At 41.5% G+C, this 27,907-nt stretch overlaps 1 protein-coding gene and 1 long non-coding RNA gene across 22 annotated transcripts in view; one reads left to right on the top strand and one right to left on the bottom strand.

The window, feature by feature from the left end:
- The window catches only part of LOC127489541 (telomerase reverse transcriptase), a 117,367-nt gene that overhangs the window by 3,581 nt on the left and 85,879 nt on the right, over positions 1-27,907 (top strand). For 11 of the 18 annotated variants that reach the window (XR_011381625.1, XR_011381621.1, XR_011381619.1 and 8 more), the window contains exons 2-3: positions 191-13,988; positions 16,516-23,822. The exons of 1 other annotated variant lie outside the window; for it this stretch is intronic. The gene's annotated coding sequence lies outside the window, so the exon portion shown is untranslated. Of the gene's footprint in view, positions 1-190; positions 13,989-16,515; positions 23,823-27,907 lie in introns of those variants that run through there. 6 more of the 18 variants (XM_070055843.1, XM_070055842.1, XR_011381612.1 and 3 more) reach the window with 5 other exon arrangements.
- LOC127486322 (uncharacterized) overlaps positions 1-27,907 on the bottom strand; it is a 145,884-nt gene that overhangs the window by 98,180 nt on the left and 19,797 nt on the right. For 2 of the 4 annotated variants that reach the window (XR_011381626.1, XR_011381627.1), the window contains exons 3-4: positions 24,725-24,833; positions 23,512-23,594 (exon numbers count right to left, since the gene is read on the bottom strand). This is a non-coding gene — a long non-coding RNA (uncharacterized lncRNA). Of the gene's footprint in view, positions 1-3,049; positions 3,175-7,613; positions 9,185-23,511; positions 23,595-24,724; positions 24,834-27,907 lie in introns of those variants that run through there. The other 2 variants (XR_011381629.1, XR_011381628.1) reach the window with 2 other exon arrangements.

Genomic DNA, 27,907 nt, shown 5'->3' with positions numbered 1-27,907 from the left:
AAAAGAAAAGAAAAGAAAAGAAAAGAAAAGAAAAGAAAAGAAGAGAAGTTTGGAAAGAGATGAAAAATGTAATATAGATGGTTCCTATCTAATGAGGGTTCAGTTAGGTATTTTCCACTTTTGATGGTGCAAAAATGATACATATTTAATAGAAGTCATATTTACAGGTTTAATTGTGATTTTTCCTTAGGCTTGTAATCTATGCTATGACTCTCCCTCTGGCAATTCTGGGCAATGGCAGCAAGTCACAGCTCCCCATCATCAGCCACATGATCATGAGAGCAAGCAACTGATCCTACAGTGTGATGTGTTGTTGAGCTCTAATGTTCAGTAAAACAAGTTACTGAATGATTTTTTCTTTTAATGATTTTTCCAAATTCTTAAAAAGAACAACATAAAACTGAAAAAAACGAGAAAGCTTGAGGATCAATCAGAGACAAAGTAGAGCAGTATGAGCTGCAGGCTGGTTTTGCTGTTTCTACAAAGCACGGTGATGGGAAGTCCTGAGGTCATTGGGCATGTTGGCTTTAATGAGTAAACACACACATGCACACACACACACACACTGAGCACATCTATACAAAACATCCTGTGTTAGGAAAAGTAACACAGGACCAGCCTCCCCTATGGCTCCCTAGCTTGCCCAGCATGGAGCTCCTGAGGCTGGCCAGACTTTGCTATGAGACAAAGGATTTTAAAAATGTAGTTCCAGCCCATAGACATGAGGATGGTCACCACTTGGTTGTGCACCTACGGCACAACACCTACTTGTCTGCCATCTCCTTATTCTGGATGATGACTTGGGGTCTTTGGATAAGGGTTTTATTTTGCTTTCTTCTTTTCCATTTTATCCTGTCCTTTGTCTTTCCTTCTTAGATTAGATTCTTAGACCCCTTTCCTTTTTACTTTGCCATTGCCACTTGCACTCTTTTTTATTTTACCTTGGGAGTCCTGGAGGCATGCTCTTGGGAATCAGCACCATCTCCACCTCCCCAGCAATCAGCTTCTGTTTCTGCTTGCTCCTGGGGCCCTAGTTGCCAACAAGACCTCGAAGCTTCTGCTTTGCAGCTCCTGTGATGATTCTTTCTGATCTTGGTGATGTCCATGCCTCATTCTTTACTGCTTCAGCAGTACCATCAGGACCTTCACCACCAAGGTGTGCATCTGGTTTCACTTTCACTCATGGGCCAGGTTGTTGCAGGAGATGGTGGGAACTGTTGATTTGGAGGGTTGTGTTTGGAAGTCCATGGCCAATTTCTTGGGCTTTGGAGGTGTGGTGTTTTATGTGGCCTCTTTTCAACTTGCATCAGGAAACATGATCCCTGCTTGTTGGGACTGTGTCTGATCCTTGATATCTAGGGAAGCTAGTGGCCAGAGTAGAGGTAACTGGAAGGTTGATGTCTGACCTGGGAGTTGCCTTCGACTCCAGAGAACAGGCCAGGGTAAGTCCAGGGTTATTCTCTGTAATTTACCCCCTCCCAGTGGGGTTTGAACCCAACCTGGGGGCTGAGTTGGCCATCAGGGCCCTTCAGATGCCCCTTGCCTCCATGAAGAACTGTTTCTGCTCTTCTCACTATTGTCTGAGCTCCAAAGTCTTTGGTTTTGGGGTTCCCTGATGGAAGGACAGTGGCCTGCTGACCCTTTGTTTTTCCAAGCTTTTGGGGGACTGTGACCTGGACAGGGGCACTCGGGATTCAGACCAGATATTTTTCCCACAGCACCATCACCCCATTTGAAGACTGGTTGTCGGAGGCTAAGCCTCACTGCATTTCTGACAAGGAGCTTCAGGACAGCTTGGTAAGCAGGAAGGAAAATAGACCCTTGTTTGTCACCTGTGTGGATGTTACCTCCTTTTTCTTGCCTCTGATACTCAGCTGACTCCTGGTGGGTGCTGGACCCAGGAACTGCCTTGGGTGGTCAGGGGGTACTGCAATGGTTTTAACGGCAAGAGCAAAGTTCTGTATTATCAGGATTGTGCCTCCATTCATACTATTTATAAGTTGCTTGCTGTGCTCTGTGAGGTCCAGATCTTCCTCGGGAAATTCTCAGCCTAGGTTTGCACAGAGGTAACAGCTGGACTAGCTAGATTATAACCAACATCAGCAAAAATCAGAGGGATTTAATCACCTGGCTCAAAGACAACGCATCCTCATCACTGCTCTCTGAAGCTGCTTTGCCTCTTCTGTCAGGATTCTAGGGTCATAGTCTTGCTTCTGCAACTTTAAGCAATCTTGATGGGAGAAATACTAGTTTCAACTCTGCTACTGGAAGAAAATATACCCTAACTTTGTAATGCATATTTTTCACAGTACCTTGTGATTTTCATACTAGGCCCTAGGCACTGGTATTCAGAATACATGAAGTTATCTGTGGTAAAAGCTAGTTTTACAAATAATGTAATTCAAGGATAACATTGTTATCTTAAGCCTTATATAATATTGTAACTTGCTTACACTCATCCCTGGATTGGGGTCAAAATATGTAATGATCTTTCCATTGGAAGTAACTGGGAATACACAACAGTTTTTGTTAGTTGTACAGTGCCAGAGAAAGAACAATAGTATCGTAATTTTTGCAATATACTGCATTTGCTGGTGCTGTTTTATGCAGTGAAGCAGCAGCTCTACAGCAAAATAAGAAACATAAATAAATTTCCAACTTCCTCATATCATGTTTTGATATTAATATTTGATTAAGTGACTTGGCTAGTATCTATGAAGATGCTAATTTTAACTTATAGAAAGTTATGTTTTAAAAGAAAGTTTAAACTGTAACAATGAAAGGTTCCAAGAAATGTTTCCTTTTAGTTGCAAATTAATTCTGGTAGAATCAAACACTTGTCATCTTTAATATAGGCAAAAAGAAACCACTGACTTTTTCATCACACTAGATTAGAAATGAGAAGAGGAAAACCAAGGAAATGTGAACCTTTTTTTGATCAGCATAGCACAATAGAGTATCCAGGTAACTGTCTCCCTATTTGAGTAATTATTAATTGGGCTAACTAATCTCTCTGCTTTAGAAATACACAAGTCACACATAATCTGTCCCCAAAATCAGCATAGTAATTATATAAATTTACCTTTTTGTTTTGAAGGTGATCTCTTATATTGCTTTGCCCAAGCTAGGTAAGACATCCATTACTACCACCATTTCTCAGAAAGGTGATGGGGACTGTAAGTGATTTAATAGTTGCATGTTAAATGTGGAGTGCTACATTTCCTAGTCTACTCTTTATCATCCCTAGGCATATGTTACTCTAAATTAAATAGGAGTGTTTGGCATTGCACTTAGAAAATTAGCTTCCCACATTAGAGTGCCTGGGTTTGACTCCCAGCTCCCAACTCCAGCTTCCTGTCTCCCTGGGAGACAGCAGGCCAGTTGTTAAGTTCCTGCCACTTATGTGGGAGACCTGGATTGAGTTCCCACTTTTGGCCTTCTGGCTATTGTGGGGATTTCAGGAGTGTAGTGAACCAATGGATGGGAGCATGCTCTCTTTGTGTCACAATTTAAAATTTAAAATAAATAACTCTAAAAAATACTTAAGTATTCTCCCTTTATTTTCTAGTTAGTTTGTTTATTTTTTAAAAAATCCAGCTCTTCATTTTATTCATTTTTGTGTCAATTTTGTTTCTTCTCTAGTTTTAATTATTTCTTTTTTCTATTAATTAGGATTTGGTTTGTTCTTATTTTTCTAGGTCTTTGAGGTACACTGTTAGATCATTTATTTGATGCCTTTTCAATTTCTTGATGCAGGTGCTAATTGCTCTAAACTTAAACACTGCTTTTGCTGTATCCCATAGGTTTTCATATGTTGTGTTGTCATTAAATTCATTTCTAGGAAAAAAAAGCCAGTATGCATAAATATTCCATGCATCAACAAAATGAAAAATTTGAGCTCTCGTATCCCATCCACCTTCACCAGGAAAGGAAGTTGCCCTGCAGAGATGCTGACAGCATGTCAGAAGATGAGAAGGGATCAGCATTGTGACCTAATGGGTTAAGCTGCCACCTGCAATGTCAGCATCCCATATGACCAATGATTCAAATCCCAGCTGCTCCAGTTCCAATCTAACTTTCTGCTAATGCACCTAAAAAAGCAGCACCCATGTGAAAGACTTTGGTCCCCTGCACCCATGTGGGAGACCTGGAAGAAACTCGTGAATCCTGGCTTCAGTCTTGCCCAGCCCTGGCCTTTGGGGAGTGAATCTGTGAATGAAAGATCTCTATCTCTCCATCTCTCTTTGCCTTTCAAATAAATAAAACAAATATTTAAAAAGGAATTTGACAAGGTCTTCAGATATGTCACTCTGTGCCAAGTAGTGTATGATACCTAAAACAACAGACTACAAGCACTATAATTAAATATCAATATATGAGTTTGTGTGATTGGATAGCTGAGAGAATGGGCTCTGGAGTCAGACAACCATATTCAAAAACCCAAATTCCCTCTGTAGTTTTCAGCTTTTAATTGAGCTCATTACTTAATTAACCTATGCCTTATTTTCTACATATGTAAGATGGGAATAATTAGAATTTGGGGGAAAATTAAATAAGATATATGTAAAGGAGATAGAACAGTGCTTGGTTCATAATTGACTGCCAGTAGTTGTTACTGTTATCCTGGGAGAAGGAAGTGGGAGGAATCCCAAGACATGTTCAGTTCCATGGGTTGAAGGACCATGGCTTTGAAGTAGTAACACTGATGCCAGCCAGATATCATGACTAATAGAATCCACAGTACCAATTTCATTAGAACTGCAGCTCTTCCCATTTTGGTCTATGTCCTCAACAGCTTGTTGTGATGACACAAGAATAGTGAAGTTCAAGGTAGCTGACAGAATGGTTGTAGAAAAGCATTCTGACTCACAGAAGGAAGGCAAAGTGGCTTGACTCATGTTGGAGAATAAATAGGGTTGTCTTACACACTTGGCAGAGGTGACAATTTCCCACTTAGGCAGTTGCATGGATGCTGGGAAGGCCTTAGAGCCTCTTCCCAAATTCACTGTATACATTGATTGATGTCTCATATTTCCTTGTGAGACTCAATCATTTTATTTAAATGTGTAAGCCTTGTCAAAATGCACATTTTCCTGATAATGTCACATTTTGAGTCATTCTAAGACTTTTATACTTTATTCTAAATAAATATTCAGATAATTTTGATATGATTACATATATGTGTGATGTGCAAAGAAACTTGATAATTCCTGGATGTCTTTGGAGAAAAGGTGGTGAGCACATTGCAGAAACAGGTGCAACGTGGAGACTGAAGGCCAGAAATCACTGTCTATATTTCACTTCTCTTTAGAGAGCTATTTCTGGGTAAATGCAGTGGCATGTTCATGTTTAACAATCAGACTCCCAGAAGAAAAAAAGAAGCTATTGCATATTTCTCTGGTATATATATACCTACTGCCAACACAAAAGCACTGAAAGTGAAGAGGAGAGGAAAATACACACAATTAACTCTAATGAGTCAGTAATAACTAGGTCCAGCACATCCCTAGGGAAGCTTACATTTAGGTTGAAATAAAATGCTCAAAGTCTCCTACTTCCTTCTCTTTGTAGGCTCAGAGAGGGGAACTGTCCTGTAGTGAGTGCTGGCCAGACCTGACCTACTCTAGCATGTGCTTGCTTAAAAAGAAGACATTGCTTCCATGATGGTTGCCTGGGCCAGGTATCCAAGATTCATCAATAAAGGTAGACACACATTCAGACAAACAGGTGGGCTGGAATTTGGATTCTAGATTACAATACTTCCAGAAATGAATGATTCCTCTGGGCACACCAGGCTTAGAACAAAGCACACACAATGTCTCTGAGATTGCAGTGATGCATACAAATTGAACTTGGTGATTCATAACATGGATTCTGCTCACCTTTGAAGAAAGACATCTGTGAATGAACATTGACCACAACAGTAATACCCTAGATCAGACATTCTCAGCCCTGGTGAATGTTAGAATCATCTAGGAAGCTTTTAAAACACATTGATCTCCAGGGTAAACCTGAGTTCAATCTGGTCAGAGTCTCTGGGGGTGGGAACTAGGCATAGTATTTTTATAATTGTGTTCCATGTGATTCCAATGTGCAGTCAGGGTTCAGAGCAGCTGCTGAGGACACTCACCCTTTGCCTCCTTCCCAGCTGCATTTTTAGCTTCCTATTATGTGCATTCCAGATTTCCAAAATGGTATACATTCCCAATTTTAAATCCCAGTGAAGGCCTCACAGTATGTTAAGCATTGCTGCTTCAGAGAAATGACAATTCCTGATTCATATTGGCAAGGAGGGGCAGAGAGATAGATGAGGGAGAACAGAAGAGAATAAACAATGAGATGCAGAGCTGCAGTTCTTTGTGGCAGCCCACACTTTGCCATCCTGGGGTTGGATAGCTTTCCTGCCAGCCTCACTGACACCCATGGGAATGCAACCCCAAGGAACTGAATTTCTGTGTTGCCAGAGCTGCACATTTCTTACATTTGCAGATGGCTTGATTATGCTCTATATTTGTGGGAAAGAATAAATTACAGAAACTTCAGCTGAAACAAAGAACTGAGCTCTTCCAAAACAGAATTCAGGTTATTAGAACCTGGCCACACAGTTACAAAGCTCAGTAAATAGGCCCCTTCAGAGCCAATGTTGAGTAGTAGCATGGAACATGGACTCAACCACCTGGGATTTTATTCTGGCTCTGCCAGTTTCCTTTTCCTTAACAGGCTTACTTAATGAATCTGTTTTCTTATGTGTAAAATGTGGGTAATAAAATTCTATAATTCTTAAGATTTATGTGAGAAATAGTGGAGTTAATCTTTCTAAAGTGCTTAAAATAGAGGCTAGCATGCAGGAAAATCTCGATAAGTTTTAGGAACACATTTAATTTACTTGCTATGGTACATATTAGAGAACATATATATTGAACTACCACCATTGATGTTGGGATGGAGTGAGGGATGATGTAAGACATGAAAGGGAGAAAATGGCTTCTGCCCTCATATAACTTCCAGTTATTTGGGGGATGTTGTATTTTATCAAATGCTTTCTCTGCATCTACTGAGATAATCATATAGCCTTGATTCTTCGATTTGTTAATGTGATGTACTACAGTTATTGATTTGTGTATGTTCAACCATCCCTACATACCAGAGATAAATCCCAGTTTGTCTGGGTGAGTGATCTTTCTGATGTGTCGATTATCTAGTATTTTGTTGAGAATTTTTGCATCTATGTTCATAAGTGATATTATTTTATCATTCTCTTACCAGCACCCATATCAGATGCCGGCACTGCAGGTGGCAGCTTTACCTGCTACGCCATGTGCTGGCTCTGATGATTCTTTTTTTATATGTGATATTCATTATAATCCTTTTTCATCTCCAATTTTCAATATGCGTTTTCTTCCTTTTCTTGGGTTAGTTGGGCCAATGGTGTATATTTTTTATTTTTTCCAAAAAGCAGCTCTTCATTTCACTGATCTTTTCTATATTTTTTGGCCTCAATTTTGTTTATTTCTTCTCTAATTTTAATTATTTCTTTCCTCCAAGTATGGGTTTGGTGTGTTCTTGTTTTTCTGGGTCCTTGAGATACATCCTTAGATCATTTATTTGATGTCTTTCAAGTTTCTTGATGTAGCCACTGGTTGCTATAAACTTCCATCTTAACACTGCCTTTGATGTTCAATTCCTGGGTCTACAATCTACTAGCTGTGTGATCTTGGATAGTAACTTAACCTCTTTGAGAGCTCATGTGTCTAGTTTTAAAGATTTTATTTATTTACTTTCAGAGGTAGAGTTATAGACAGTGAGATGAAGAAACAGAGAGAAAGGTCTTCCTTCCATTGGTTCACTCCCTAAATGGCTGCAATGGCCAGAACTGTGCCAATCCAAGCCAGGAGCCAGGTGCTTCTTCCCAGTCTCCCACATAGGTGCAGGGGCTCAAGGACTTGGACCATCTTCTACTGATTTCCCAGGCCACAGCAGAGAGCTATATTGGAAGAAGAGCAGCCAGGACTAGAACCAGTGCCCATATGGGACACCAGCACTGCAGGCAGAGGATTAACCTATTGCACCATAGCGCAGACCCCATGAGCTCATGTGTCTTATGTAAAAAGTGAATATGACAATGCCTTCCTCCTAAATTTTGAATTGCAAATATGCATTGTGAAGTTATTATCTTAAAACTACATTAAATGCCACAAAATGGCAATAACAATTATATGCAAGTTTACACAAAGATAATAAAACTCAGAATGATCTCAATTACTTTAGAAAGCAACTGAATTTATTAAATAATACTTTCTAAGAAGTAAATTCATGTGCAAAAGTGTGAGTACAAGATCTGAAATACATGAGAAATCCCTTGTAGGGAATGGTTTAAGGGAGTGGAGGCCTGTGTTGGATGCTAGCAGAAGTCAGAGAGGCAGTAGCATTGTCCAGGGCACAGCCAAGTGTGGAGCTGGGGCAGTGACAGCTAAGCTGAGGGAAGGATGTTTGGAAGGAAAGTGAGTGGGACTGAGTGAAGATGGCTAGGATTCAGGGCCAAGAATTTGGACTTAAGATTCTTGTTTATAATGAGAAGAGAGGGGTATCATGAAAGAAGTTTAGGTTTTAAGAAGTGTGGCCCATGGACAGTGGGAGAAAGTTCAGAATCTGTGCTTTATGGTCTTGTGTTAGGAGACAGCCTCTTGACCTTATGTGGTGAAAAGAGACTGGCAACAGTAAAAGTCAAGAGCAAAAAGAGCCTGAATAGGCAGGAGGGTGAGGTCTGATGCTGCAGGCAGCTTGGGGAATCAGCACGTTGGTGAAGCTCTCATTTGGACAGAGAGATTGTTGGACCAGAGATTTCTTGAGTGAAGTGAGGCAGTAACCAAACTTTGGTGAACTGAACAAAATGGCTGATGAGAAAATTTGTCAATTTATTTCTCATTTTGACAAATATTTGTCACTGATGGGAGTGACTTAGTCAACAAGAGGGAATCCTTTCCTGAGAGTTTAGGGATCAGTGCTGGGGATACAGATGAGTTGGGGGCAAGGACTATTTGATATGTCACTTACTATGTGAGTGGAGTGGTCTACACTGGGGCTCAAGTACTTGGGCTTAAGTGCTTGGACAATGAAGTGTTGGGTTCTTCACTGCAGCTGAGGTATCTTAGTCAAGATGGCTTACCCTCTTCTTTTTGCTCATCTAAAAAATGGAAAAAATAGTAGTATCACCCTCAGAGGGAGTGTGGGAGGCTGCTGCATGTAAAGACACTTGGCACACATAGGGGTTCATATAGGCAAACCTATATGCATAGATGTGTGCCTGGTACATGGAAGTGTTCACAAAAGCACATGTGCATGCATGGATGTGTGCCTAGTACACAAAGGTGCTAACATACACACACACATACATGTGTGTGCATGCAAACATGTGAATGGTACACAAATGTATTGGCAGACATGTACATGCACAGATGTGTGCCTGGTACACAAAGGTGTTCACACAAGCACATGTGCATTCATGGATGTGTGCCTGGTACACAGAAGGTACTCCTGTGTACACATAAATACACAGACATGTGCCTGGTAAAAATGTGTTTACACATAGAAATTACATGCATCAATGTGTGCCTGGTACACAAAGGTGCTCACACATGCCCATGTGCATCCATGGCTACTTTCATGCTACACAGAAGGTGTTCACCCTCCCATGTGCTCATATGTCCCCAAAGATGGAGGTAGACACAGAATGTGTTGGGTATCCAGGCAATCAACTAAGACAGGAGAGCCCAGAGCTCCAGGTGAAGCTAATTAGGTAAAGTGGCAAGTAAGAGATGTCTGAACTTCTTTGCACATAGAAGGTACCAAATATAAGTTAGCTCTCTTCAGCCTGCAGAAAATGTGTGACCCACAGGGCATGAAGGCCACACTGCCTTCTCATAGCATCTACTGGAGCACATAACTGCAAAGGAAGCATTGTTCAGGCCTCTCATGTAGTGGGGTCATTTTTCCTCTGATTTCATCTGTACTATTCAGAAGATTTTGCTTTTCTCAGTCTATCAGCAGGGATCTATCTGAAGTGGAACAGCCAGGACACAAACCAGCACCCATGTGTTATGCCAGTGTTGCAGGTAACAATGTTATGTGTTATGTCACGATGCCAGCCCACAATGGTAAGCTTTTTGTCTAATTGTTTGATGCACTCTTATTTGATCACAATGAAATTCTTTCATTTCTGCCTGACTTATTAAATTAAAAAATACAAGAAATACTGGTTAATTTGAGTATCATAAAAGCAATGTGATTACTCTGGATGGCAGAGTAGGGAGGGAGCTTGCTGCTTTACTCTAGTAGAAGATAGTTTTAACAAAGTGGAAGGAGTGCAGTCTCAGGGAAAATTTAAAGAGAAAACAACAGCAAAACAAACAACCCAGTTAAGAAATGGGCAAATGGGGCCAGCACTGTGGTATAAAGTCAATTGAAAATAGATCTCTCTGGGTCATCCCAGCAGTTAGCCTGAGCCCAGGCACATTTCTCCCCACCCTCACCTTCTGCCAATCAGGTAAACTGCTCCCAGGTGTGGTCCTGGCCCTTTAGGCCCCCCAGAAAAGCTGAGTGGAGAGGCATATTGGTATCAGTATCAGTTCTGTCCTATAGTCAGTGTTCCCCTGAGTTAGTTATGCTCCTTCTCCCTGCTCTTTAAAAAGCGTATGTAGCTGTTAATAAATGGACATGTTCCCCAAAACTTGTCTCTGGTGTTCCTGCTGGAACGGGCACTACCATCAGCCCCAACCTGGGCTCCCATGGCTCTTCAGGCTCCTATGCCAACCTGCTGCTGCCAAATACAGACACAGATGAGAAAGATTTTTCAATTTAACCCTATAGTTACTGTCACAGGTTGTCCCCGCCTTGTAACTGAATACCAAGAAAATTTCTCTCTTTGAATCCAGCAGTATCGCTGCCTTCAAAATTATTGCTTTGTAACGTGCCAAACTTATTTTGCAATATATATTTTAAAAGGTTTCCAGTGCTATAGAAATGGGTAATCAATGATGAAAACAGCAATAAATAATCATTACTAGTTATAGATAAATGCAGTTTTGACTTTGATTAAGTTCAGATAGAGATATAATATAATATAATATAATATAATATACTATCAGCATCATAAGTCATTTAGGTGTAAGTGCTAAATGTAAAATTGGGTAAAGCTAATGAGATGAATGTGTCTATATAGAAAAGCCACTTGGGCTTGCTAACACGTTTTCATAAATTGTCCATATGAAAATAGTTCAACACCACTTGGAAATAACTAGGCTTGAAATTTGATGTTACTGTATTTTAAAAAGTGTTGTCTTAATGTGGGGAATCCTAGAGGGTTATTTCAAAATGTATGTCTATTTATCTATTTGACATAGAACTAAAATCTGATCCTCTGTTACAGCAATGAAGACTTTACAATGCATATGTTAGTAAATATTCCAAAATATTGCTAAAAATCTATTTAAAAACCTGCAGCATCTCCTTTTGATAGCTTTGTTTAATCGGTGACTCTGCTCAGTTTTCTAGCCAGCTCCAGTAAGCTATTCTCTCTTCCCTAGTTCTGACTCTGTTAAAACATCCAAGTTATGGGATTTGATTCAATATACCAGCTCTTAAATTTAAGGTTTTATTTATCACTTTTGGAACAACCAAAGAGATGCAGATTTTGTGTTAAGTTAATCTATTATGTTATCTTAATGTCTCTGCTAGGTTCTAATTGTTTAAAACAGCTGAGTTCTTATTTGGGTTATGATTTGTTTAAAATACATATTTATTCTGAAACACATATAATCACCTTATAACAATGATCAAATTTTGTCTATATGATGTCATGATGTAAAGGGATCCTATTTCGACCAGATATTTTGGATTTTGAGCCTTCTTGGTATTATTGGCAGGCATTCAAAAATTCAGTTCCAAAAATTTTGGACTTTGGTATTTCCAGATAGGCACCTGGAAATATCAAAGGACATGTCTCTCATCTTGTAGAGACACCAAATCATCAGGCTATTTGGGTTGTATTAGAAGTACTATCAAGATATGAAGTGGTGCTAAATTTTAAATTTTGATAATATAAAATGCTACCAATACAAATGTCTAAAGGTTAAAGTCTAATGATCTTGTGTTACTAGATATGATGGTTATTTTAACGAGAAAGGCCCAGAGGCCTAAAAGGGTTATTTCTCTTACAAAATCCTATAAGTGCTTTTTAAAAAAATATTGTATGGAGTAAGCAAGCACCTCTTATTGGTTAATAGGTTTATTATTTTAAACATGCCTACTTAAAATTTTTTGTTATCCACAGTTTTATATACCATATCTGCTGCTCATGAAACTAAAACATTGTTGGTTCTATGCTTAAATGTATCATTTTAGGTTTAAAAGGACCTCTTTTTCCATGACCTCTATTGTGTTCAATACTCTGGGACAGTTCTGTAAACAGATAAAGCCAACTTCACAAAAGTTTGGCTAATTTAGATTATTAAGAGCAGCAAGTAATTCTAAATGGTTGATGATAATAAAAAACAGCTGAAGATTTTAGGAAACTATTAACAAAACTGCTTCATTGTTCTGTCTTGTATGTTGTGTTATATGTGTGTATATATTGTACACCTACATAGGAAAATTTAGTAAGAGCTCTGTCTTAATTAGCCTATAAATGAAAGATTGCTCATAAATTTAAACTGCTAAAATTAATCAAAGATACATTTGATTCATGTGACCTAAATTTCTTTGTAAGATGTTTTAAATCTATTGGTAGAAAGAAACTAAAAATGCTTCATATTGTGTGCTCAAGTTTGCTGGTTAAGCAAGCTACACTGTGTTAGATATTTAAGAGATATTTCCAAACATATGTATTAAAATGTATAAAAGGCATTGGACATCCTAGTGAATATTTTCATAAGCTGTTATTTAATAGTTGTAATCACTGTTCCCTCATTTCTCTCTATTCCCTTTAAGATGGGAAACTGACTCTGTGCTGAGGGATTCTCCAAGACGTACAGTTTGATTTTTAGATCTTATGAAAGGAGTGGCTAACATTCTCTACATAATAGCATAGCCAAAATAAGAGATTAAATTGTAACTTCACAACTAAATTTACTTCACCATGGGATCTCAAATCCCCTTGGGCTAGATAGTGAAAGTGACATCTTAAGTTTTAATATAATTATACAGATTAGATTTTTTTTTTTTTGGACAGGCAGAGTTAGACAGTGAGAGAGAGAGACAGAGAGAAAGGTCTTCCTTCTGTTGGTTCACCCCCCAAATGGCTGCTATGGCAGGCGCGCTGTGCTGATCTGAAGCCAGGAGTCAGGTGCTTCCTCCTGGTCTCCCATATGTGTGTAGGGCCCAAGCACTTGGGCTATCCTCCACTGCCTTCCCAGGCCATAGCAGAGAGCTGGACTGGAAGAGGAGCAACCGGGACAGAATCTGGCACCCCAATGGGGACTAGAACCAGGGGTACCAGTGCCACAAGCAGAGTATTAGTCTAGTGAGCTGCGGTGCCAGCCCTAGATTGTTTTAAAATGATCCTATTGGATTGGATTAAGTTTTAAAGTGGTCGTATAGATGGGACTAATTGTTAAACTGATCATAGCAAGAGAATTAATAGTGTTATAGAGGAGTAAATGCTCCAATATATGAAGCAGTCCATACAGCAGACTCATAGAATGGCAATTGCTCTAAGTAACACTCTGTGACCTCAGAATTAGCCCTAAAGGCATCCTGGTCTTCTGGTCTGGCTAAAAGGCTCACAAGAGCATGTCAGGTGTGGAAAGCCAGGACACTTGTGGGAAAAGTTGTCCCTGCATGGAGAACCTCCCTGGGTGAGACTCCAGTGGAAAGAAATGGTCATCAAAGAAGGACTTACTTTTCTCTGTGGGGTGGAGAGAACTTTCACTTTGCTTATGGCCTTGTTTGAATTTTGACAGAGTCTTTAGATTCAGAAGGCTTTCAGAGCCTAGGTGTGGGGAGCAAACCGGACTAGACTGTTACTGGAATTAAGATTTATTCTATGCATCTGCTCTCCCACAATATGGCGCTGGGAGAGAAGTAAACAGCTTCCGCACAGCTGCCTCCAGTTCAACCAATTAACTGTAGGACTTGCTCCTGATTGGAGAGCAGCGTACTCAGCCGAGTTGGGATTGGCGGAGGAGGACTATAAAGGAGGAGAGAGACGGCATGCACCAGGAACATCTATGGGGAACATCTAAGGGAACCTGTGCAGCCCCCCGAGAGAACCGGCCGGCGGTGTGCCGCTCCCCTGCGGAAGTGGGGAATGCGGCCAGGGGGAACTGCCCTTCCACGGAGGTGGAAGGGATAGTAGCCAACCCGGGAAGAACCAGCAGCAAACCCGGGGAGGGCCGAGCAGACGAAAGAACAGCGCAGGGTCCTGTGTCGTTCCTCCATGAAGAGGGGGAGCGACATAATGGTGCCGTGACTCGGATAGGAAACCTGACTCGGATAGGAAACCTAGCTCGGATAGGAAACCTGACTCGGATAGAAAACCTAGGACGGATAGGAAACCTAGGACGGATAGCAAACTTAGGAGGGAAGAAACGGGAAGAAACGGGAAGAATTGGGAAAATATCGGAGAGAGAGACTAGCAGACAGCCTAGGGAAAATACCGGAGAGAGAGACTAGCAAACAGCCTAGGGAAAAGCCGGACGAAAAGGGTGCCGGAAGAAGCTATTGAAAGCCTAGGCATAGACTCGGATACGGACTACGGGGGGAAGCTGGGAGGAATCTCTAAGGTCGAAAGCGAAAGTGAAAGCTAGAACAAACAGACTCGGACGCGGACTGTGGGGAGAGGCCAGGAGAAATGAGGGAGGAATATTGTTGGAAGAAAACTTAGGGAAACATACCGGGTAGAGAAAAGTGTTAGGGAAATTGAAGCCGCGGGGGGCAGGCCGAGGCGGAAACGGAAGCCACTTTGGGGTTCTCAAGTTAGCCCGGGAATAGGGGGCGAAAAGTTGAAACCAGAAGCTGAGACGTAAGCCAGATTGGGATCCGTCTGATTAGCCTGGGGAGCAAAGGACGGGAAGCCAAATCGTGGGGCGGAGACGTACGCTGGGTTGAATTCGCCAGGCTAGCCCGGGGAACTTGGATTGAATCCTAGTGGCGGAGACGCAAGCTACGCTGTGTTACTCGCGGAAGCCGCCGCGTGCAGAGAGAGCACGGGGCGTGAATAGATAGGGAACGCTGGCGTAGGCCGTGGTTCAGACGCGAAAGGGTTAAGCGTGGAGACCGCGGAGCACGCAAAGCCGAGCCGCGCAAAGCCGGGAAGCTGCGCAGATGAGAGAGGCGCGGGCTGAAGCGGCGCAGAGCCGGGAACCCGCCGGCGGGGCGAGGTGCCGGAAAGCTGCGGGGATAAGAGAAACAGAAGTTTAGAAGTAAAAGAGAAATAGGAATGTTGGCAGACAGAAGTAAAATGGGAGAAATAGAAATGCCCGGAGATAGAGAAATAGAGAAAAATAAGGCCTCCCCTCAACATGCCAATTAGAAGGCTTGGATTCGGTCTGCCCGATTAGTGAGGCGATGAGTACCTGGGCGGCTAGCCGCAGGTCACCGAAGACAGGCACGAATTAACATCAGTAAAGCTTCCCCACAATGCAACAATTAGGAGGCTTGGATTCGGTCTGCCTGATTTAAGGCGGTAAGCGCCAGCAAAGCTCGACCAGAGTATGAGCTGCAGGTCACCGAAGATAGGCACAAACCAACACTAATAAGTCTCCCCCACAATACGGCAATGAGAAGGCTTGGATTCGGTTTGCCTGATAGGTTTTGTAAACACCTGCAGGCAGTTCTAGCAGAGCAGAGCATGCGCTGCAGGGCACCGAACACAGGCACGCATCAGCGCCTAAAAATCTCCTCACAACATGGCGAAGAGAGGACCCGGATTCGGTTTTCCTGATTGATAGGACTTGTAAGAGCCTGTGGCAGCTCTAGCAAGTAGAGCAGAGTGTGTGCCGCGGGACACCGAAGACAGGCGCGTATCAACGCCAAAAATAAAAAGAAAGGGGGATCTGTGGGGAGCAAACCGGACTAGACTGTTACTGGAATTAAGATTTATTCTATGCATCTGCTCTCCCACAATATGGCGCTGGGAGAGAAGTAAACAGCTTCCGCACAGCTGCCTCCAGTTCAACCAATTAACTGTAGGACTTGCTCCTGATTGGAGAGCAGCGTACTCAGCCGAGTTGGGATTGGCGGAGGAGGACTATAAAGGAGGAGAGAGACGGCATGCACCAGGAACATCTATGGGGAACATCTAAGGGAACCTGTGCAGCCCCCCGAGAGAACCGGCCGGCGGTGTGCCGCTCCCCTGCGGAAGTGGGGAATGCGGCCAGGGGGAACTGCCCTTCCACGGAGGTGGAAGGGATAGTAGCCAACCCGGGAAGAACCAGCAGCAAACCCGGGGAGGGCCGAGCAGACGAAAGAACAGCGCAGGGTCCTGTGTCGTTCCTCCATGAAGAGGGGGAGCGACACTAGGCAGCTCATGTCAAGAGCCTTGGGTGGTCACTGATGTCACACATAAGAGTGTTAATGGTTAAATTAACAACATGAGTCACTGTGCACTAACTTCCCATGCAGGACCTTAATACTATGCTTAAGAAACAGAGTGGGAAGTATGGTCCCCACCATGAGCACATTAACTGTGATCCTTTTGCCTTAAAGTTGATCTTTAGTGCAACAGAATTACTTAAATTTAAGGCCAGTAATCATATTTAAAAAAAAGTTTTGTTAATGAAAAATAAAGGTAGACTACACATTTTGTAACAATCCTGGCAAAGAAGTGCTCATCGTTCAAGAAAGGACCCACATGACTGTTCCCCAGGTCCAAGGAAATCCTGGGACACTTTTCATTAACCTTATTGTCCTGTTGCAAAAAGAAGAAATACCCCCCTGTTCCCTCAGCAAGGTAGAATGGATGATCTCCCAAATAAAAATCCAGGAGATCTAAATAAAAACAGTTATTTTGGCCTTAGGGTTCTTTAAAGATCAACCCTTTAATTTTATTGCTGATTCTTGATATAATTTATTGTTTCATTTACCACATGCTTAAATTAGTCTGGCTGTGAGAAGTCAGATAAGTTAATAGGCAATCAGTGTAGTCTCAGTGGAATTGGGGGTGTAAAATGCTTCCTTTCTCCAAAGAATCATCCTTAGCAAGGTCAGAAGTGCCTGCCTGCCCAGTCTTTGGAATCTCACAAATTTACCATGAGAATAGTAGGCAAGTAGTGAGCTCCTGAGCTCACAGTTTATTGTGAAAACAAATTAGGCATCCCACCCTTGTGATTTTTTTTTTTTGTAGTTTGTTTTATTTTATCATAAGCAAGCCAGATAAGAAAAGGATTGTAAATTGGGTCTTTTGATGGGTTTTGTCCCTGCCTCTTAACTGAATGCCAATCTGTCAAGTTTTTTTCCTTTAAAATTGTACTTAAGAAATTGTACTTAAAAAACCTCTGGTGCTGGTGCCAGGGAATCTCTTGGGTTTTGCTTCTGTTACAGCCCCCTTTCATGTCATTCTGGCTGGAGGTCTTTGACTCTAGTAAATCTTGCTTTTAAACCTTTAAATATTGCTTTTCTCTTTGCCTTATCAGCTTGGAAATTCTTCTTCCATATTGTCGCTCCCTCTCTTCGTGGAGGAGCGACACTAGACCCTGCGTTGTTCTTTCGTCTGCTCGGCCCTTCCCGGGTTTGCTGCTGGTTCTTCCCGGGTTGGCTACTGACCCTTCCACCTCCGTGGAAGGGCGGTTCCCCCTGCCACTTTCCCCACTTCCGCAGGGGAGCGGCACACCACCGGCCGGCTCTCTCGGGGGCTGCTCAGGTGTTCCCTTTAGATGTTCCTGGTGCATGTTGTCTCTCTCCTCCTTTATAGTCCTCTTCCACCAATCCCAACTCTGCTACCCACACACCAAGTAAGCTGCTCTCCTCCAATCAGGAGCAGGATCAGCTCCTGCAGGTCATCACTCAAGTTGGCAAGAGGCAGCTGCGTAGAAGTTGTTACTCCCTTCTCAGCGCCATATTGTGGGAGAGCAGATGCATAGAATAAGTCTTAATTCCAGTAACAGTCTAGTCCGAGTTGCTCCCCACACATATGAGACAAAAATCTATGGTAATAATAATTTCTTTGCTGCTGTTTTCCCACAACACTGCCATTGATCTTAATTTACTTAGCCATTTTTTATTAACCTTACACTTTCTGCTATGCCAATCCCTTTACATGCTGCTATATTCACAGTCACACCTCTTTACCAGGTTTTCTTTCAGAAGGCAACAAACATGTGGATGAAGCTTTACATGTCTGTGTCCTACTTACTGATCCTCTTCAGTCCTGAATTTTTCATTAATCAGCTAAATCTCTCCATAAACAGTTTAAAATTCCTCTTCCTGATATTCCTGAAACAATCTGTAATTGTTCCCAATGTGATCAAACTCCTCATCCTCATTATTTTCCTTTTGCTGCTGTCAACCCTCAAGGCCATCATTGTGGGCAGCCACAGGCAGTCGCCCCTTTTGTTTACACTTAAACATATGAATGGAGACACAGACAATTAGGCTAAGGAGATTCCAGGAAGAGACAGGAAGAACCTTATCTCACTGCTAAACTTCTCACAAGAGATGATGTAGATAATCAGTCACACCTCTGTTAAGAGGAAGAACCTTATCCGAACTCTTTAGTCTTTTTGATATGTAAATCTTTTGTGCTCCTTCTTGTATACAACTGGTCATGTTTAAATACTACTGGGTTTGTTGAATAAAGGAGCCTTGATCAGGACTTGTCTTGGCTCCATTCTTTGCATCCTTGTCCCCTCATTCCCACTTTCTGTTTCAGGAAACCCGGTTCTTTGTGCTGCAGGCCAGCACACATCATGCCAATGAACTTTGACAAATGGACATAACTCATTGTCCTTTGTCAAAATCCTTCTCTTATTTACATGTTATTATTATTTTTTTTTAACTTTTATTTAATGAATATAAATTTCCAAAGTACGGCTTATGGATTACAATGGCTTCCCCCCCATATCGTCTCTCCCACCCGCATCCCTCCCCTTTCCCATTCCCTCTCCCCTTCCATTCACATGAGGATTCATTTTCGATTCTCTTTATATACAGAAGATCAGTTTAGCATACATTAAGTAAAGATTTCAACAGTTTGCTCCCACACAAACATAAAGTGAAAAATAATAGATGATTTTTTAAATGATGATGAAATCAGATCAGACCTATTGTCATGTTTAATCCCAGTGAGAGTCAAGTTGGGAATTGATAATTTCTTCTTTTTTTTTTTTTTACAGAAGATCAGTTTAGTATACATTAAGTAAAGATTTCAACAGTTTGCACCCCCATAGAAACACAAAGCGAAATATACTGTTTGAGTACTCATTATAGCATTAAGTCTCAATGTACAGCACATTAAGGACAGAGATCCTACATGAGGAGTAAGTGCACAGTGACTCCTGTTGTTGACTTTAGAAATTGACACTCCTGTTTATGGCATCAGTAATCTCCCTATGCACCAGTCATGAGTTTCCAAGGCTATGGAAGCCTTTTGAGTTCACCGACTCTTATCTTGTTTAGACAAGGTCATATTCAAAGTGGAGGTTCTCTCCTCCCTTCAGAGAAAGGTACCTCCTTCTTTCAAAGGAAGCACATAAACAAGTCTAGTACCTGCTAATACTAACCGATAGAATAAATAAAGGGGAGAGTGATCCAACATGGGAAGCGAGATACTCAGCAGACTCATAGAATGGTGGATGTCCTAAACAGCACTCTGGCCTCAGAATCAGCCCTAAAGGCATTCCGATCTGGCTGAAAAGCCCATGAGAGTATTTCAGGCATGGAAAGCCAAGACACTCTGGCAAAAAAAAAAAAAAAAAAAAAAAAAAAAAAAACCCTAAATGAAAGATCTCTGTGAGTGAGATCCCAGTGGAAAGAACAGGTCTGCAAAGAAGGAGGTACCTTTACATGTTATTATTAATACCCATTCAGATTACATTTGGACAACTCCACTTAAAGGAGAATTGTTATGCCCAGTTCAGTTGTCCCCAAAGGCTACCAAGGAGCCGATACTGCTGTAAAGCACAGGATAGTTTTATTGCAGGTCTGGACCTGGACTCTCAATCAACACTGAAGCAGTGGGTCTGAATTGAGAGCCCCGACCCTTCAGTTAACAGGGTTTTTATAGGGTGTCAGAGACATTCTATACATCATGGTACCATTTAGCAAATCATCTCATCCCACGGGAAATTCAAAGGACATCTCTTAGAATTGATTAGTGCATCCAGTGGTGGGAACAGACCTACTAAAAGGTGGTTGGATGGCTTTGGGGTTGATGCCTTTTGAATTGATTGGCCGAAGAATGGGGTCTGAGCTGATGGGGTGTACTTGTTGAACTGCAGGGTCTTGGGTAGCTATCAATCACCTTATCTGCCCTGAGAAGACACCAGGAACTCTAGGTATTTCTCTGTTATCTGTTAATCAGCTGTTGCTAGGAGAGTTTATTGCAAGGGGAGTTCATTTATTTACTTTTAGGAGCTTCTGGCTCAGAGTTCAGTGCCTGGTCAGGCCCAAGTTACAAGATGGAGGCCTAATTAAAAATAGTTATACCTTGATCCAGGCTCAGTTCTCACAGAATCTACTTGCTATGTCATTGTGTTCAATTTTTTTTTAATAAATCAAGCCCAGACTTTTGTTTATAAAAATCTATTTGGAGGAAGGATGATGGTATAAACCATTTACATTAGTTTTATCTTGACAAGTAAAGCATTATCCATAATGTAAGATTTGTTACTTGTGCCCCCTACTTCTTTTTTCTTAAAGTGTATAAGTTTGTAATGTGGCAAAAAGAATATATGAATTATAAAAAATATACATAAAAATTTCCTTTTATCTTTGCTATAAAGAAACTATTTCTCCAAAGGAAAAATCATGGCTGTCATAGACAAACTTATTCAATTAAAGACTGATAATAGGCCCACCTATATCTCTTCTGCATTTAATCATTTTTGTCAATTATGAGATATTAAACTTACTCATGGCATTCCCCATAATCCTGCAGGAAAGCCATTGCTGAGCAGGCCCATCATATGCTTAAAACCCTTCTTCAAAAACAAAAGAAAAGGGGGAAACACCCCTGGGGAGATTAATCATAAAATAGCCATTCTTTTATTTACACTTAATCATTTAACTTATTTTTCAAAATTCAATTCTGGACTATTTCTCTGTATCTGTATGTGCCTTTCAAGAAAATAAAAATTTAAAACAAATAAATTCAAGTTTGTATGATATTTGTGTATTTGAGGCAATTTTATCTTGCTGCTCACTATGAGGCTTGAGAACAAATGGGAAAAATTACTTCAGGTTGGAAATAAGCATATGTATTTTAGCATTTTTATTGAATTCTTAACAGTGCCTATGTTTTATGGAACCATTAGTTCAAGTGATAAAAACTTACATACCCGAAATCATGTCAACGTGTATCTAGCCATTTAACTAGAAAGACTCATAGGTTATTGTGCACCCCGTATCTGCTAAAATATAGCTTTTCTTATTTTTTATGATCTTTGAACCATTACTTGTCAATATCATCTACCATAATTGCTGGAATTTAGCCTCTCTTGATGGTTACCTCAGCTAAATCTGAGTTTCCCAGGAATCCTTCTGATTCTTGTCTTTCCTCCTTTACAACACTGAGTTGGGACAGAGAACCCTAATACATTGCCACCTCAATGCCCACAGTGTCCCTCATGAGTATAGAGTTGTCCTTCAAACTGTCCTGGATAGTTTTCAGGATGCCCACAGTCTATCTCAGATAGGAAGTTGCACTGCTCTCCCAGCCAACTAAACTGTTATATTTGACTTTCTAACTTCCCACAAAACACCTCAGAGCAAGTTTTACAATTATCAAGAACTTACTAAAGATTTTGAGATAAGTAGGAACATAACACAGGCACATCCCTGCATATCCATCAAAGAAAAAAACCAAAGCTGCCTCATAAGCCTACATCAAGTTAGAAGACACCTCCATCTTATATTGTAATGATTCCATCAACTACACCAGGAAAACACCAGGCTTTGGAAACCTGCATAATTTGACTGTAGTCTCAGATAGGAAAAACAGTTTCATGTTTGTTTGTGTCTTAAGCACACTTACAAGGCCTACCCTGAAATTCTTATTCTCTGGATCATATTTTTTCAAAGATGGTGGCTCCCCTTGGGCCTTCTTTAAGAGATTTTAGACTGACCCCCTGAGACTCATGGACCCACTGGCTCCTTTCTGACCATTGGCCACAATTAAGGAATAGATGCCTTTAACCCTGGGACACAACCTATATAATGGTGCAGAAAAAGGCAAGCTCCATCAGGCACAGAGTGAGACCTCAGAATGGCCCTCCCCTCATGCAGAAGAGGCCTCAGCACTGCATAAACCACAACTACCTCACATCCAGCTCCATCCCTGCCAGTTACCCTGGGTCACTCAATGGGTCAGTCAGCTCTACTCTAATGTTCACCAGGATGCGCACTGTGATGGCAGCCAGAAACAGGGTTCCAACCCTGTGGAGACCTGTCTTATCTCAAGGCAGGTGTTTCTAAAAATGGTCTCACTACTTGGGTGAGATGCAGACAGACGACTCACTGTAGGATCCCCAACCTGTCTATGACTAGGCAGCAGCTCACATCCTTCTCCTCCCTAGGCCCCACCTGCTTCCCTCCTTTGTAATGCTTCAATGAACAAGAAGACTCAGGTGAATGACCAGAGGCACTTGGAGTCTTGGGGCAGCAGGGCAGCCTGTCTGTCCTGAGGGATCCCAGGGCCCTGTGGCCACAGGCATAGAACAAGGTTGGATTCTTCCTCCTTTGTGGAGTATCCAGGTCTGTAACTGCTCATCTTTGGCTATGGTGTCTGTTCACCCTTTTGCCTACTACACCTTCAGGGCCCACATCTGCTAAAAGCTACGGGACAAAAATCTGTACATAAAGCAATACTGGATAACTGAAGGGAACTACTCCTCACAGAGCTCTTGTCAATTTCATCAAAGGAAGATTCAGGTCCACAGACAGGTGTATGACACCTGGAGTCTAGTTTCCAGAAAGGTGACTTCTTTAAAGTATAGGGACAGAGGGAGCATCAGACTTAGGGTCTTTGTCCAGCTTCCTTGACACACAGGAAGACTGCTCCTCACACAGATTGGGTTGTGAGTATCCTCCAGCAGCCACATTTTCCATCATAAAGGGCCATCACCATCCCATTATAGGTCATGAAGTCTCTGAGTCTGGTGCACCCACAGCTCTAAGATCACTGTTGACTACAATGGCTCCCCAGGGACTCATGTCCCTCCACAGATCCATATCAAAGGGAAATTTGCACCCATCCCACAGGGTCAGAAACAACTATATTCATATGCAGTATACAGTGGACTCCACTGAGGGTACAGCAAATATCACCTTCCTCATTAGCCAGGAGAAATCAGGGCCACATACCTTGCAGGGACTGTCCCCAACTCAGCAGGAAATGAAGAAAGCAGGTTGCAGTCACCTGTGTCCTCCTGTGATGAATGAGCTTCCTAAATAAAAAATAAAAAAAAAAAACCTCCAAGTCAGTAAGCCTCTAACTGCAGTAGAACACAGAGAGAGGGGTGCTGGGCAACAGTGACATCATGGAACCAGCCCTGTCACAATGGTACACTCCACAGATACTAGGGCCAAAGTCAGCCTCCTCAGCCCACAGAATAACAAAAATCTCCAGGGATGGATCTTGGGGTCTCGGAAACAGGTGAAAAATAAGATCTGCGGTAGGTATTCCATGTGACCAGATATACCAGTGCCTTCTATCACTTGCTATACAAGGTCCTAGGTTCCTGCAAGCCTCTACCTCCAACCCATTCTCCTTCCCCCAATGCAATTATATTTTGTAACAACTTTTTAAGCCCTTTTAATTTTGAATCAAAATTTTTGCAGTGAGTCCCCACACAAACCTACTACACCTTCCTAAGGTTCACATACTCTGCTTCCATTCCTTCAATAAGAACTGAGTAATACAATGGTAAAACCTCCTCCACATAAGAGTCTTCACACCAGCCCTGCTGATCCAATCTGATGCCTTCTGCTCTAATACTGCCCCATCTCTCTCGTGCTGTCAACATTGGGCTCCAGGGAGTCCTCCTGGAATGGTGGAAAGGGGAGAGTGTAACTGAGCACAGCCTGCCTGGGACCCTGAGCTGTACAATCTATAGGAGGAAGAGGGACCTAAATTTTCTTGATGCAGGAGAGGGGTAAAGGGGTGGATCACTCTTACTTTTCCTGACACTCATGCATCCAACACTGAGGCTGATGTTGAGAGTACCTAGGATATCTGCACACTGTGAGGACCCTGACTCAGAGTGGCAGACATCCCTGTCCAAAGAGCAGCCCCATCTCTCCAAATCCTACTCTCCTCCTGTTCTCTTCTGGCCCCTGCAGAGGCAGCAAGAGACTGGTCAGTTTTCTGTAGTTTGGCAAACTCTAGCTCCTGTTGTACTCCAGCTGTTTCTTGCTCTCCCCACCTGGACTGCATTCCCCTGTGTAGTTAATGGCTGTGCCACTGTGCATGTGGATAAAATAAGCCCATGAGTGTCCTGTGGGTGTGTATGTTCTAGCACTCTAGCAGGGCCTTGCTGATTCATGCTCAATGTACAGAACTCATTGCCACTGTCACCTCTTGAATGAGACTTCCATCAGAGTTGCAGCAAGTGCTTCCCAGTTTTCCCAGCATACTCCAGGGGCCTTCATGGGGAGGTACGTGGGAGCTGTCAGAGTCTGAAGCCCTATTAGGAAACACACCTGTTACTAGGAGGATCTAGGTAGCATGGTAGGAACAGAAAAATAAGTCACAAAATTCTACTCATATGTGAAATATAATAAAGCTGATCTCAGAAGTTGGGGTGTTTGGATAGTTACCAGAGTCTGAAGAGACTATGGTAAGAGAGGATACGGAAATGTAAATGGTACAAGTGATAGTAAAATCCTACACTACACATTGGGGATGAAAGTTCTGTTGTTGCATTGCACAATAGAGTGACAATGCATAATGATAATGCTTATTTAATTTAAATAAATGTTAAATGTTTATTTAGATACTATGCTCCTAAATCTGTATTTATGAAATAAATGAAATTTGTTTACCATAAGAAATTTTAAAACAAATGAAAATTAACAGAAAGAACTTTGTGTATTTTCACCATGAGAAATGATATGTTTGGGGACAATGCTATGGTGTAGCAGGTAAAGCCACTGCCTGCAGTGCCAGCATCCTATATGGGTGCTGGTTCAAGACCCAGCTGTCCCACTTCTGATCCAGCTCTCTGCTATTCCTTGGGAAAGCAATAGAAGATGACCTAAGTCCTTGGACCCTGTACCCACATGGAAGATACAGAAGAAGCTCCAGGCTTTTGGCTTTGGATGGGCCCAGCTCCGGCCATTATGGACAATTGGGGAGTGAACCAGCAGATGGAAAACTTCTCTCTCTCTCTACTTCTCTGTAAATATGCCTTTCAAATCAATAAATGTTTTAAAAAAAGAAATAATATGTTTGAGGAGATAGATTTGTTTACCCTGATTTGAATGTTATGCAATGTATGCATGTTTCTAAATAGTACATGGTGTCCCATAAATAGATACACAATTTTTATGTTTATTCATAGATCTTTGTTTTTTGACAGAGTGGACAGTGAGAGAGACAGAGAGAAAGGTCTTCCTTTTGCCATTGGTTCACCCTCCAATGGCCACCGGTGCACTGCGGCCGACACATCGCGCTGATCCAAAGCCAGGAGCCAGGTGCTTCTCCTGGTCTCCCATGTGGGTGCAGGGCCCAAGGACTTGGGCCATCCTTCACTCCACTCCCAGCCCATAGCAGAGGGCTGGCCTGGAAGACAGGAACCAGGACAGAATCCGGCGCCCCGACCGGAACTAGAACTTGGTGTGCCAGCACTGCAGGTGGAGGATTAGCCTATTGAGCCACAGCCCTGGCCGTTTAATCATAGATAATATACATTTTCATCACAGTTTAAAATTAAAAATAAATAATTTGAAAAAAACACAAGAAAACAACCCCATATTTGCACAACCAAATACATATAGAGATCACAGCAGAATATAAGTGAAATATAAAACAGATTACAATAGAAAAATAATTTGAAAATAAGGACACATTAATATCTGGAATTTAAATGATTTTTTCTCAAAAGATTTTTGGATGAAAATAAGAGAATATTAGGAAAATATCAAATAAACTGAATGTACTAGAATAAACCCCAGCAAGGAAGGTGAGCATGCAAGATTCAATGAAATTTGTTTTTAAGAACAAATTAAATGAAATAAAACTATTTACAAAAGCATTAAAAATATAAAATACTTGGTAACAAATAACAAATGTTATGTAATACTCCATGCTAGGAAAAACAAAATATTCCTGATAGTATATAAAGAAGATCCAAATGAAGTGGAAAGTTATAATACATGCATTGACTATAAAACTCAGTGTCAGTGTGGTCATTGTCATGCAGTGGGTTAAGTTGCCATTTGGGGTGCTAATGTCCCATATTAGTCTACTTCTGATCAAATCTCACCTCCACATCTGATATAACTCTCTACTACTATGTCTAGGGGACAGAAAGGATACACTGAGTGCTTGGGCCCCTGCCACCCATGTGGCAGACCTAGATAGATCATTGTGTTTTTGAGTTTTGTTTTGTTTTTGTCTTTGTTTTGTTTTTGGCTTCACATAGCTCTGGCTATTACCAGTATTTGGAGAGTAAAACTACAGATAGAAGATTCATTTCTATCTTTCCCTCTGTCACTCTGACTTTCAGACAAATAAAGCTAAGAAAATTCAGTAATTCAAGACATGAATTTCCCCAAATTTATTATTTTAAAATATGAAGAAATGCCATCACAATTTCAACAACTCTGTGTGTGTGTGTCCTCATGAAAAATCACCTTCTAATTGAAAAACGTACTTTAAAATGAAAAGGACATAAAATAGTAAAGCTAATTTTAAGAAAGATCAAATATTGTGATTTTCAACTACCTCATACCAAGAGTTAAAATGGGGGTATGACAGTTTGGCATGGTGCATAAAGCTGCTGCCTGTGATGCTGACATCCCATAAGGGTGCCAGTTCATGTTCTGGTTGCTCCACCTCCAATCCAGCTCTCTGCTAATGCACTTAGGATAGCTGTGGAATATGGCCCAAGTGCTTGAGCCTCTGCATCCACATGAGAGACCCAGAAGAACCTCCTGACCCCTGGCTTCAGCCTGGCCCAGCCCTGACTGTTGTGGCCATTTGGGGATCAAATCAGCATGTGGAAGATGTCTCTCTCTCTGTCTCTCTCTCTCTCTCTCTCTCCCCTTTGTGTTTGTGGAGGGTGTCTCCTTCTCTCTCTGTAACTCTGTTTTTCAAATATATGATTACTAGAGTCCAAAAACCGACCTGAACATTTCATTTGATGATATTCAGCTAAAGCACTCATGTAATCAAAGTGTTAAAGGTTAAACTTTTCTCTAAATGGTACTGCACACTCAGATATATCTGTGGAATGAAGTTTACCTTGATCCCTGAATGGCAACATACAAATACACATTTAGCAAATTATAGACTTCCTGGCAAAAACAAAAACAGTAAAACTTCAAAAACAAATTATAGATGAAAACCATGCTGATTATATCATTGGCCAGTATTTCTTAGATATCAAAAAAACACATGCATCACAACAGAAAATTGTACATTAAAATTTTAATATTTAATTCCTCAGAAAACACTACATCCTGTCATGTACTTAATAACAAAGCTTCAGTGAAAGACATACCACGTAAAAACCCCAAGTCATCCCATAAGATTATA

This window comes from Oryctolagus cuniculus, chromosome 13, assembly GCF_964237555.1.
Source record: "Oryctolagus cuniculus chromosome 13, mOryCun1.1, whole genome shotgun sequence".
Taxonomy (NCBI): domain Eukaryota; kingdom Metazoa; phylum Chordata; class Mammalia; order Lagomorpha; family Leporidae; genus Oryctolagus; species Oryctolagus cuniculus.
This window is presented reverse-complemented; position numbering and strand designations above follow the sequence as displayed.